The sequence below is a fragment of the Ascidiella aspersa genome, chromosome 3 (assembly GCF_963924565.1).
Source record: "Ascidiella aspersa chromosome 3, kaAscAspe10.2, whole genome shotgun sequence".
In the NCBI taxonomy this organism is placed as follows: domain Eukaryota; kingdom Metazoa; phylum Chordata; class Ascidiacea; order Phlebobranchia; family Ascidiidae; genus Ascidiella; species Ascidiella aspersa.
In genome coordinates this window covers 27,973,327-27,986,570 of record NC_139449.1, presented here as the reverse complement: position 1 = coordinate 27,986,570, position 13,244 = coordinate 27,973,327, and positions in this window count along the sequence as shown.

Here is a 13,244-nt window from a genome sequence, read left to right as displayed (position 1 = left end):
GTGGCCAATCTAGAAAGTATGGTAGGTCTCGATGAGATTTTATGGGTACACTGTAGAAAAAACAGGGTGACTAGGTGCCTTAAAGGTCAAAAGTGCACCTCATTTGTGTAAAAGAAAAATATTTCTTGTAATACACTAGTGCAGTCACGATTCTTTCTAATGTAACAACCTTCTAACTCAGGGTGGTCCACAGTTGACTGCATCGCGGGCCACAATATTTCTTACATATTCTTTGCGGGCCACATAAAGTAGGCTAAATGCGTACCAGGAGCGGATCAACGTTTTTCGTTTGGTCGGGGCAGGAAATGTTTAAAGATAACGTCACAAAGTAGCATCGAAAGACAGATATGCTCCAGAAACTTGCTTCTGTCGTCGAACTTGTGCGCCAATAAAATCGAATTGTTATGAAGTTGGGAAAACTGATGTTTTGCGTATTTGACAAAAATTTTAATTCGAAGACTGGATTTTATAAGCGTAGAATGTTCGCGTAAAAGAGATGTTGCATACTCCCCAATCGCTAAATTACAACGTTATCATTTCGCGCACACCAGTTTTTCCAGTCTCATTAACCAGATCAATTTGGCTGAAATTGCAACCTGGTTTGGACCACCCTGTTATAACTAATGCGAACGATTCGCTGATAGCAGGTAGTACAGCATAATAGATACTTTATGATGTCACAAGAGACATCATAAAACACGCTATATGATCGAATAATAAAACATAACTAAAGACAATAAAGATGACAGATAATGTTTAAAACATAGACTAATGTTTTAAAAAATTCCCCTTACGGACCCTCTGAAACTGTTGTTCGGACCCCAGTTTGGGAACAGCTGTTTTAGAGAAACCCAAAATTAGTAAAATGTACACCTAAATTTCGTAAACTGATAGAGTTGTGGTAGAATTCCAAAACCAGGTGTGCATAAAAACCCTGATGGCACACCTGAAAATTTGGCGCTACCCGCCATAGTTCTCGCAAAAATTACCACAAGGCAAACATTTTATCTTTTTAGTCCGGTGCTGAAAGCCAATCGAACAGGTTCTTTTTATAATAATAGGTTAGGAAAACTAGTTTTCGATTTTCCCGCCTTTACTAATCACCATAACTAACAAACAAATGTTGAGTTATGGAACAACGGACTCAGATTTGGGGAATCCCAGCTAACAGTGGCGAAATCTTTTCAAGATGGGATTTAAATATAAATAGAATCCTTTGTGGTCACACTTAACTAACAAAATTTCTTCAAACCACCTGGAAGAATTTATAGAAAAGCCTTGATTATAATTAAAAAGAATATTTTATCTTAAAGTAATTCTCGCTTGTCACTTTCCTGATGTCTACTATCTAGTAAATATATGTTCTTTTTCAAGAGCATTGTGTTTAGATAAGAGTTATGGCAGATAAACATAAGGGAAATAGTACAGTGTACCTCAAAAAACACATCTTTGAATGACCAATAGCTTATATAAAAGTGTCCCGTTAAAACCCATCGTCCAAAACAAATTGTTAAAAACAGTGCCGGATTAACTAAGTGCGGGGCCTGTAGCAGATTAATTTGATGTGCAAATAATGACCGAACCTGGGGTAAATTTAGTTGAAAACTAGTTTGACTTTATTCCTGAATTGGCAACCCTACAACTACCGGTACAAAAAATGTTGATCGCCGGGCTATATTGAGGATTAGTAAAAGATAATATAAATTTTGTCACTTGTTTTTATATGTCTTATAATATTTTCAAAAGATTTTCTTTATTTTAAACGAAATAAACCTAGAAACCTAAATGAACTTCAAAAATTCTACATCTAGGTGTAAAAACCAATCCAAAGCGATGGCAACCCTGTTTTGAGCACATATGTTTCTTCAAAATTAAACTGAACGCTTTGAACGTTCATTAAAAAATTTAGTCCCACAGAAATAAAGTCAAAATGTTACTTTATTAAAAACAACAACAAAAACAATGGCACAATGTTTGAAAACAAAAACAAGGTCACAACATGTCAAGAACAAAATGTCGATGATTTGACACGCAAGAAATTCTGCTCGCTAAAGTTTATTATTTCTTTGTCTATCCCCCACGTTTGTCTTCCTGAACTTGTATCCACCAATATTCTGCAAAACATCCGGGTTACTGTTTAGTTTTGTACAAATCTTATTGTTTATTGTTTGAAGAAATTATGTTACGTTTGACGTCGCCTGTCTGTTCGAAATCGTTTTCTGCCACTTGGCACGTTGCAAGTTGTCCAGCTCCGCTCTGAGTTTGGAGTTTTCTTCGATTGTTTGGCTGCAGTTTAAGCTCGCGAGTTCGCTGCGAAGCCTAAGCATAAAAGCACATTTCGAAAATTTACAACAGGCAAAATGTACTGGACAATTCTTCATCAGGAAATCGCAAAGGAAAAAGTTATTATGTATATACTGCAATGCTGAATTAATAACATTGGTTAATTACACTGGGATACTGTATGTAGCTTTGAAAGATTACTCGAAACGAAAGCTAATAAAACACTTTTGAATTCTCATTGGCAATAATTTGACTTAGCGTTAAAATTTAATTTTATTGTCATTATTGGGGCGATTATTTTTTGACTTGTCAAAAAAAGTCAAAATTTTGTCAAAATTTACACGTTAGGTCAAATTTTTTTCAAGTCAAAATGGAATAAAAATGCACATAAATAGTCTAAAAAATTTAAAAAAAACTATAGTCAGCTTTTTGAAATTTATCGTTTAATTTTATCAAAAAAAATTAGTTTTGATTTATGTTTAAAGTGATTTTAACCGTATTATATATTTATTAGAGCAATATACGGTATAAAAAACGCGTGATAAATGACGCCTAGGTTACTTAAAACAATGTATTTCTAACAGGTCAAAAATTTGTCAAAATAAATTATTTTTAGGTCAAAATTTTAATTTTTAGGTCAAAAAAATCATCATTCTATTTACCGGCAAAAGTAACGTGTTATGTCGAAACCTGCTTTGCATTGAAAAAAATAACCACATAATTATGTAAGTTGGTTTGAGCACCGATATTACCCTTGTATAGAAAATCTTCCGATAGTACCACAAGATATTGTTTTTTACAAGAACTTTCACGTGAATATTTTGTTTACGGGATTTCGTCAGAGAAAAAAGACGCCGATTTATGCACGGAGCGGCCCTCAAAGGCGCACAGACCAACACTATAGTCTAGGCTAGGCGATGTGTGGCATTGCCTCTCGCTAGCAAAAAATATTTCATCGATCGACAAACCCTTCGCCTGTCACTCAACTCAACGCTGACGTCACGAAATTCACCTAACGAATTCCGGTTCGTCTCGCAACGCTGCCTTTAGTCTGATGACGTCACTGCGCACTTTGGCCGCCTCCTCTCGCTTCGCTTCGATGCGCTGGTCCTCGTCTGCAAGAAAAAATCGACACTTGGAGGCGCCATCGATTCTCCAAAATGGATATCATAAATTTCCGAAAAAATAGATACAGGAATTGAATTGGATAACAATGACCATCATTTCGAAGGGTTAAATAGACAAAATGCTAAATTCAGATATAACGAAGTCGTGTTATCAGTTTTTCAGCTAATAGCCAATATCCAAAAGTTTAGGAACACACAATAGTTTCGAAACACCCTATACGAGCTATAAAGCATCAATAGGAATTATCTATAAAAATGTATTGATATCAAGGACATAATAAAAACAAAAATGCATTAACGACGGAGTTAGACCTAAACTTCTCAGAATAAGATCGTCCTAAACCAATCGGAATAGGCCTACCATGAAAAACATTAGGGAAAGTGTATGGGCGATTGGGTTAATATTAGTGGAAATAGGTATTGGCCCTATTGTGGTAATATTCCGAACTGTGATTTATTCCGACGATGATTTTACTCTAATTTCCGTCTTGTTGCTAACGTTTGTTTGATTACTAGGTTTACTTGATTACTAGATTACGTTTGCAGTTTATTACACTTTTTGCACTAAAATTTTGTGCTGTATTGCAGCACGCAACTTTAAACTGGACTTACCAAGCAATGTTATATTATTCAGGTCCTCTCTAGGCTGTTTTTTTTCAACCTTGCGAAGCAACTGAATGGATTTAGGCAGGAAAAAGAGAATCTGATGCATTTATATATAAAAAAAATTCTAATTTGTCCATATTTAAATTGCGTTTGATTTAAAAAAACAAAAAACATTAGTCTGTAGCTTAACAAGGATAACCACTGATCTAAGGTTTACCGTGGTAAAGAACAATGATATTAGGGTGATAAAGTATGATCTGCGCAATAAAGACCAATTTAGTCTGACAGGCGACAAGTTATGCGGGGTTAAAAACAAAGGGGTGGCACTAAATATCCTTTTCAGTGCCGCAGCTTAAACCCTTGCCCCTAGCCACATGCATATCTTTTTGAGCCAAATTACACAGCATATCTTGCTCACGTTTGTTTATGCAATTCCGGCTGTCCATGAATTAAACATGGTTCGCGTGCGGAACATCTCACGACAGATAAGGCGCCGTTCAAACCGTATATAAACAACCTAAAAGATGCAGGGAATTTATGGGGGCGCGATGGCACCGTGTCAAATATTTCAGATGAAACACGATAGAATAACACGCAGAGCAGCAATTTGCGCAATGTAAAAGTGTTTACGTACTCAGTTGTGGCGTGGTATTTTCATTGTTTGGCAAGGTTCTAAAAACAATGCTGAATTAGTTTTAGTCCCTTATCAACGTTTAAAGCAAATACAAATAACAGCTCCCTTCCTCTTTAGATTTGAGTTTTTACACAATACTATCGGAAATTACGGAAACACGCAGTTTTAAAAAACCCTTTGAACGAAACTTTGAAATCCTTTTACACGGCCAGAAACAAACTAGAGTAAAAAAAATCGAACGGGAGTAACGAAATCAAATAGAAGTAACGAAAATTAATTCGCCATTAAAACTCACAAACCAGGTTGTTAAAACGGACCAGGTTGAAATTCCACGTCGTCATGTAACCGGCCTAGATCAGTGCTTTCAACCGGGTGTATTGTACACCCCAGGGTGTACCAGAATTGCTAAAGGGTGTACCGTATTCATGGGGTGTACTGGGGTGTACAAGATATCGCTTTACAATAAGCCTATGATCAGATATCAATAAACAGGTTTATTACCAGACTGACTGGAGTGTACAATACCTGACATAACTTGCAGTTAAGCGTACCTAGCTTGCGAGATACATTCTATTTGTGACATCATAACCGAATATTTCTCTCGATAATCGTTATTGTGAGGTACCTAATAGTTCTGAGAGGGGCACTCTGAACAATGCTACTAACTGGCTGATGAAGCTTTGTGTTTGTATGTTTTTGTAAGTTTTGTGCATTGCGAGAACAGGGGTGTAGAAGTTCTTCAGTAAACGCAAAGTGTGTACTGTTCCAAAAATGTTTGACAAGCACTGGCCTAGATAACACGAAACTTTCAAGCGCGCTTTCAAACGGGACGCATTTAAACGAGCAAGGGCGAGAATTTCCACAACAATCAAAAGTCGGCTTTGACGCGGGCGGTGCGACTTAAACCAGGTTAGCATCGACTTGGAAGCTGCGAATTTCTTCAACTTATTTCGGTCTCGCTAACAAGTGCCGCCACCGCGTCTCGCGCCCGAGCTAAATTTACGCCGCGACAGGCGCCTATTCTTGGGATGTCGCCGGACTGTCAACTTGCCGTTCTGTCATTCCGCCGCTAGGCTGAATAAAACATGGGCCCGTCCAGCGATTCCTAGAGAGAGAGTGACAAGCGGGTAAAAATCGATAGCCACGATGTCGCTTTGGACTCTCTGTGTTGCAATCGGCTGAAAAAGGGCTATGTGAAGCTAATTTTAAGTAAAAATAGGAATATTAAAATTAGGAGGTTTTGGTTGAAGCTTTTATTTTGATTGCACTATAACCTTAAATTATCGGTTATATTATGTTGGTTGTTTTACTTAATGCTAGAATTCAACCAAAACCTGTCGGTGTCCCTCTATATTGGCTGAAAAATAGCCATGTAGTTTTGAAGGTAGTACCAGAAATACCTTACTTATTATAACAAATGCTTTTCAAACATACATTTCAACTTAAGTTATCACTCAGCGACCATGCGACCCGTTGTAAAGCTGATATAAAGTAAAAAAACGCCAGCAAATTCTTACAGTTTTGCTCAAGACCACGAGGATCCACGAGGAAAAATGCCTATGAAACGTTTTGGTTGCAAAGATCTTCACCAGAAATAGCTTACGCAAAAGGTCATCAACAAACGCAAAAACAGCGCAACCGTAAAAAAAATACCTTTTACGACGCGCATGAGGTTTCCTATACAACAAACTATATGGTGTGTTTTTTCACATCTGTTGCATTTTTGCTTATGTTCTGTACTTCCCTTCGCACGGCTTGGCCATATTCATAAACAACGTGGACATTTGCGTAGTACCCATTTTGCTTGTTGCACATTTTGCGTGTTATCCATTTTACGAATACGTCTGTTTGATCAAAATTCTGTTTTCGACGCTTACTTATCGTCGTTGAGGCGTTCAAATTTAAATTTAAAATATTTACATCTGTTGTCCTGCAATTAGCGTCACCGGGTTTTTATTTCAACTGTCGCTCTCTAATTTGTTGTTTGACGCCTTCGAGGACTTAGCCAAACCTTCGAAATGGTCTACAAGGCGGAAGGGCTACACCACAAAAATATATCACATGAAGGAAAAGAGACATGTTTACTTGAAGTGTATAGTCGTTCCCATAAAACTAGCACATTAACGCTGCGAACGAGGTTAAACGCTGACAACATCTGAGTGCCGCATTTTGGTTTTATTAAGGCAGTGGTTTTTTTAAACCTTTTTTTTGCGACGCACATCGCTATAGGAATGTTACTGTTTTTTATCTGTTTGTATTTATATGTATCAAAAAATCGTCATCGTAAATGGGTGCAGTTTCTTGTAAAAATAAATTTCGAATGCATTTGTTGTCTTGGGATAATAATACCTGTAAAATAGATAGTGTTTGTTGTTCGGAAAATAGATTCCCAGGGAGCAGCGAAAGACCATTAGGTCACCAAAGAAGCATTTTATTACCGCAACTGAATTTTAATACGAAGCGAAATTATTGTTCGACGCCCTTAAAAATTTTAAACCACACGTCAGGACGTCATAACACACCGTTTAAAAACCACAGTCTTAAAGGACACCTAAGTGAAATATTGTTAATATATTTGTAAACGCCTGGATTTTCATGTTTTTTTGTGTCACACATTATGCCTAACGCCCCGTTACCGTTTTATGAGTATTGATTTAGCGCAAAAGCAGATAGGCTTTATTCTAGTTGCGTTGTGTACGTATGACAGGATATTAGAGGTAAACATATTTCGTCGAGGTGAAAAACATAAACTATAGAGCGGGGATTTTAACCTTTTTCCTTGCTGCACCCCTTTCTAGAATTGCCTTAATAACAACAAACCATTATATTTTTATAGAAGTAATTAATAACACAGTAACACAATGCTAAAATAAAAATGTTAGTTAGTTTTACATATCTGAGCAAAGAAATAAATTACAGTATTACATTTTCCGATTCGGATTTAGCATCCTCGCACTCTTTTGGAACAATGAAAGACACACACAAACATGTGTTTAATAACATCTGTGATCTAGCCCCTCGGAAGTTGCTTTATGACCAACGATTACGGCTTCCGTATCAATAGTACACCGAAAAGCCATCGCAGACTCGCCGAATCTGTCGATCTATGATGCAAGCAGAGCAAGCCAGAAAAACAACTGGCCTGCAGTGAGGTTCGAACTCACGACCTCCGGTCAAGCCGGGACCGTCGCTCTACCAACTGAGTCTTTTGGAACAATTCTCGCAACCCTTGGCGGTACGAGCATCCCTGGTTAGGAAACTCCCCACTAGAGCTTATCGATGTGAAAAAATCAGGGCGTTATTAAAAATATTCTGAAAGCCAATTGAAGGGTGCCTATAGCAGTTTCATTTCTATAGCGCTGCACTGCACGAGATTTAGCAAGCCCAGGCACACCCCAAGCAATGTTGAGGCGAGTGTATACGCAGGGTTGGCGGGATGCCGTAAGCCGGAACGCTGCGATTTTCGTGCGCCGGGCTTCTGGTTTGTTGAATTCTCTCTCCGCGTAAAGAGCCGCAATTTGCGCATTAATAATATATGGCGCGTCTACCAATCTACGTCGCCGCCCGGGATCCGCCCAAAGTACAAACGGAGGCGCTATACACAGCAGCCTATAGGCTTCGTTTTTTACCCTTTTGACGTTCTCTGTTGCGCTGCAATTTAACTAAGATTTTGTTTTTTTCTTTTTGGGAAGACGTTCCTGGCCTACTTCGAAGCGACCATTCAGTTTGACCAAGTATTGGGCCAGGGTAGACTCTTCAGCAACGCTAGAAACGACTAGGAATCGCGTCGTGATCGAGGCCTTTCGAGGCTTTGGTCTTACGTGCATTATACACAACGTCTTGTCTTTGTAAGTTTAGTTATTCCGAAAATAGATATGAGTTCTTATGCGAGAGCGCAGGAAGTTAATGCGTTTGAAGTCAGGAGTACTCATGGATTGCGCGGAGACAGTCTCCGAAAACTACATAATTAGAATTGCAGAGACATGTTTCAAATCAGTACAATTAATTTGATTTTAAATCCGCTAAAAACATTCGCATTTGTATTGTTCATTACTGTGACGTCATTAGGTGATTAATAGTGCACTGTGATAAGTTAAGTTAATAGTTTTCCGTTAGAGAATAGGCATTTGTTCGCAGTCCGAAGAAATATGTTCGTTATTACCGTTTCTTGGCACACGCAGTCAACTTGTTATACTGAGGCATATTTTGATTCATTTTTTACAGTTAATCAGAATTTTCTTTCGAATATCAGAATCTTTACGAATCCGTATGGTGAAAAAAAAGATTCTGGTTACACATCAATGATAAAGATCAAACTAGGTTTATTTGCGTCAATTTTGCAAGGTTGGCACGTTATATGTGCAAAGTGGTCCATAAAACGTTGTTGAGTTCGGTTATTAATTAGTGCCTTTTAAATGTATATAAACATAAATATTTTGCTTTTTTGAGGTTGTTAGTGATATGTGCACGTTGTTTCAATAGTTATATAAGCACGCTTTTAATTAAATTGCAGTTTTTTGTTTGTGGTATTCTATTTGACAATATTTGCATATAGTTACAATATTTTACGTCAGTAAAGAAAACATATCATATAAGCTTTATTAACAATGTTGTAAGTTTTTGTTGTAATTTCTTTTAAAGCCTCACCGAAAAATATTAAAACAAAAATTGTTTTTAACATTGTTTTAATATTTTAGCAATAAAGCGTTTAGCCAAAAGCGTAAAAGCGGCTTAAAACGACCCGACATGAATAACAGGCATGCAAATAAAAATCACATGAATAATGAATGTGGAACGATAACGTTCCAGACATAACAAAGCCGAACTCAACAATAAATGTTATCTCCAACAACGAGCAGACAACTACAAGCAATTTTAGTGCTATTACAGAACTGCGTGGAGATTTCAGGAAATACTGCGTGGAGATTTCAGGAAATACTGCGTTACGTTTACCTTCCGCACGAAAAACAGTTTTCAACGTCCGCGAAATGGCTTGCCCTTACGAGTCATTGTAATAAGTGTATATATTATTATCGTTCTGTAATTTTAAATACTGCAAAACGTTGCGTGATTTTAACAATATTAATTTGCCTGATTTTGTTAGATGTTGCAGCAATAATTTTATCAAATATGTCAGACGATTGTATCTAATATGACAAACGATTTATCAAATATGACTGACGTATACGGTTCAGTTCATCTAATAACTATGGGGCGATTGTTTTGACCTGTATTTTTTTGACGAAGTCAAAATTTACACGTTGGTCAATATTTGTCAAAATTATTTTGAGTCAAAATAGTTTAGAAATTCTTAAAAATCGTTACAAAATTAATAAAAACTGAATTGAGCTTTTTTTCTAAACGTTTAACGCGTTAGGTTCAGCGAACTTCGATTTTGCTTTAGATATAGTTGTAAATATCAGATTTGGACAAATGTATTAAACGGTGTATGCTGTGTGATTTTTGGTGGTGATTTGCAATTATCCCGTTTGCTATTTAGTTAATATGATAGCTTTTTGTTATATTTTGCAGTTCTTTGTACCAGGGCTGCGGAGTCGGAGTCGGACTCGGGACTCGAGGAGTCGGTTTGTTTTTGCTGGAGTAGGACTCGGACTCGAGTAAGACCTTCTAAAACTACCCGAGTCTCGAGTCCGACATGCGCATGCACAATACCGAATTTTAAAACTAATATGGCCGCCAAATGGAAATTGTAAAGGTGGAATATTATATGGCGGAACATTTTCCAACCATGTATTGTGAGTGAATCGATTATACGACATCCCTATAAGTGGATTGCTGAATATCCACGTTATTTTAGTTACGTAAATTGGTGAAATATAAGCTGTAGAGTCCGGGCTAGACTCGGGACTCGACAAAATCGCACATTTGACCGGAGTCGTACTAGGGACTCGGGAGTCGGACTCGGGTTTATTTTTTTGGCTGGAGTCGGACTCGGGAGTCGGACTCGGGTTATTTTTAACCGACTCCGCAGCCCTGCTTTGTACCTTATATTTCAACCAAACTATTTACTCAACAAATCTCAAAAATAATCTGCACCTTGTTTTTGTTTGGCATTTTTATAGTTGTTTGTTTTTTGATATGCTAAAATTACCAACTTCAAGCATTTTTAAGAAGTTTGCATTTTAAACACGAAAAAATAAGTGATAGGTGTTCCAATGATCGTCAATATAAAGATCAAAAACGAGTAACTGACGATACCAAGATACTAATGCAGAACTATATACAACAATGCGTTACTCAAATCAATGCATTTACAATTGGTCGAAATTTTGTCAAAAAAAAACATTTAAAATTTGTCAAAATTTTAATTTTGTAGATCAAAACTTCTCATTTGTTAGGTCAAAAAATAATCGCCCTACCAATAACTGTAAATTGTTCAAAGTCGCAACGCATTTGATGATTTCGTTCATTAATACAAACACTTCCTTACCTTAAGCCAGGGATCGGCAACCTTTCCTATGCAGTGTGCCAGTTTGGGCATAATTTCAAAAACTAAACAACTCGCGTGCCAAACATTTTTCTATGTTTGGTTTTGCACTGGCAACCTGGGCTCCGGATTCTGTTAAAAACAACCAGAGTCCGACGCCGAAATGTGCAATTTTCATTGAGTCCCGACTCCTGTTTAGAATCTACTCTACAGCTCATCAGTTTCGAATTTTGGTACTGCGCATGCGCACATGTCGAACTCGGGTAGTTTTCTTACTCGTATCCGGCCCCGCAGCCCTCATGTGTCTGACCTCTAATTTACGCATCTTGGGAGACGCCATTTAACCTCTTTACATAAGTTAAATTACGTAAAGATACCTTAAGGGAGAGCTCCTAATCCTGCTAAATAAACGAACATGATACTGTGTCCGCTATTATGCAATATTCTACGACGCTTTTCAGTCGATGCATAAAAGGCAGAAGTAGTAACTATCAGTTTTGCTTTTAGCTTGGTTTTTCAGTGTCACAAAACACATGTGCTCACATTTAACGTAGAATGGCCTGCTTTTACGCAGTAAAACATCGCGGCAATTTTAGGGCATTGTGGCGTAATACGAACGGTTAGTCGTACACAACAACTTTAACACCAACAAAAAAATAATATTAAATACAACATTTAAGACACTAATTTGTGACACAGATATGTTTGCAACCGTTTAGTTAGCGCCATTGTTAGTGATGTAGTAGTGATATAGTAATGTTAATGATGTGGTAGTGATGTAATGGTTGCACTATCTTAAGGTGATATAACGTGCGCGTTAAATCGTTTGGCGTGCCCTGAAAAATCATCTCGCTTGCCACTTTTGGCATGCGTGCCAGGGGTTTCCGACCCCTGCCTTAAGCTAATTAGGGCTGAGTGTATAAACTGACAAAAGATGGTTAAACTGACCTTTACGTGAATAATTCTCGTTTTTATTAAATATTTTGGTTACGCGCTTACATTTCGCTTTGTGATTTTTTTTGTTAAAGCCACCGTGCGATTTCTTTGTTTACAAAAATTCGTTGTCGATTGTTTTAAGACTGAATTTTCCCGATTAAATTCGCGATAATTGCAGCGTTTTTCGCTTACCTATGATGCTTGCTTGCAGACTTGATATCTCCGCTCGGAGGCAAGCCTCATTGGCCTGTACAGATATGAGCTGGTCCAGTTCATCTTGCGCTTCTTCCTTCTCTACAAATGATCGGATATTGGCTATAGGCTTATTGGCACAGGCGGGTGGTCGCAATAAAAGAAATTGGCAATGGCTTTGCATTCCTTAGCTTATCGATTAGGCGAAAATAAAACGGATTTTAAAACCGGCCATTAATTATATATTATCAGCGATATCGATAATTGCCAAATAATTGTGATTTGTCTTGCTTTGTGACTTTGGCAGTTCAATGACATGATTTTCTTTCCCCTTTAACCTATGTTAACGCTAAAAAACAAATATTGAGACTCTATTGTAATTTGAAGGAGGCAATGGAAATCTCCGCAAAATGTAAATAAAGCAACCCAGTCAAACCGTTAATTGTAATGGTTGCAGTTAATAGAACAATTTAGGCTAAAAAATAAATATCATTATGTAAGTTGTGAAATTGCAGCTACTATACCAAAAAGTAAAGTATCGCTTTCTACCCAATAAAAATTAAGGCAATCCAACAATAACCACGTCACCCAGCATACGTTCAGGCGAACAGCGAACAAAACCGTTGTGCTACACCTCTCTCTCTCCCTTCCTCTTACCTTTCGTCCTCCGCGCCTCCAGCTCTCGCAACTTGCCCAGTTCCAGGATTCTGATCCTGTGCCGATCCTCCCGACCGGAGCTGAGCAGGTCGTAGTCGTCGATGAAACGCGCAACGTCGGTCAGAAATCGCTCGACGTGATCTCGCTGGTCGGCCTGGTTGCGTCGCTGCAAAGTATAGCATTTTGGAATGTTGCGGCCGGATAATGACAGCCAGGGCTGTGGGGTCGAAGTCGGACCTCGGAACTCGACAGAGTCGATACATTTCGCTGGAGTCGGACTCGGGCCTCGAGACTCGACAGAGTCGATAAATTACGCTTGGGTCAGACTCGGGCCTCGGGACTCGACGGGGTCGATACAAAT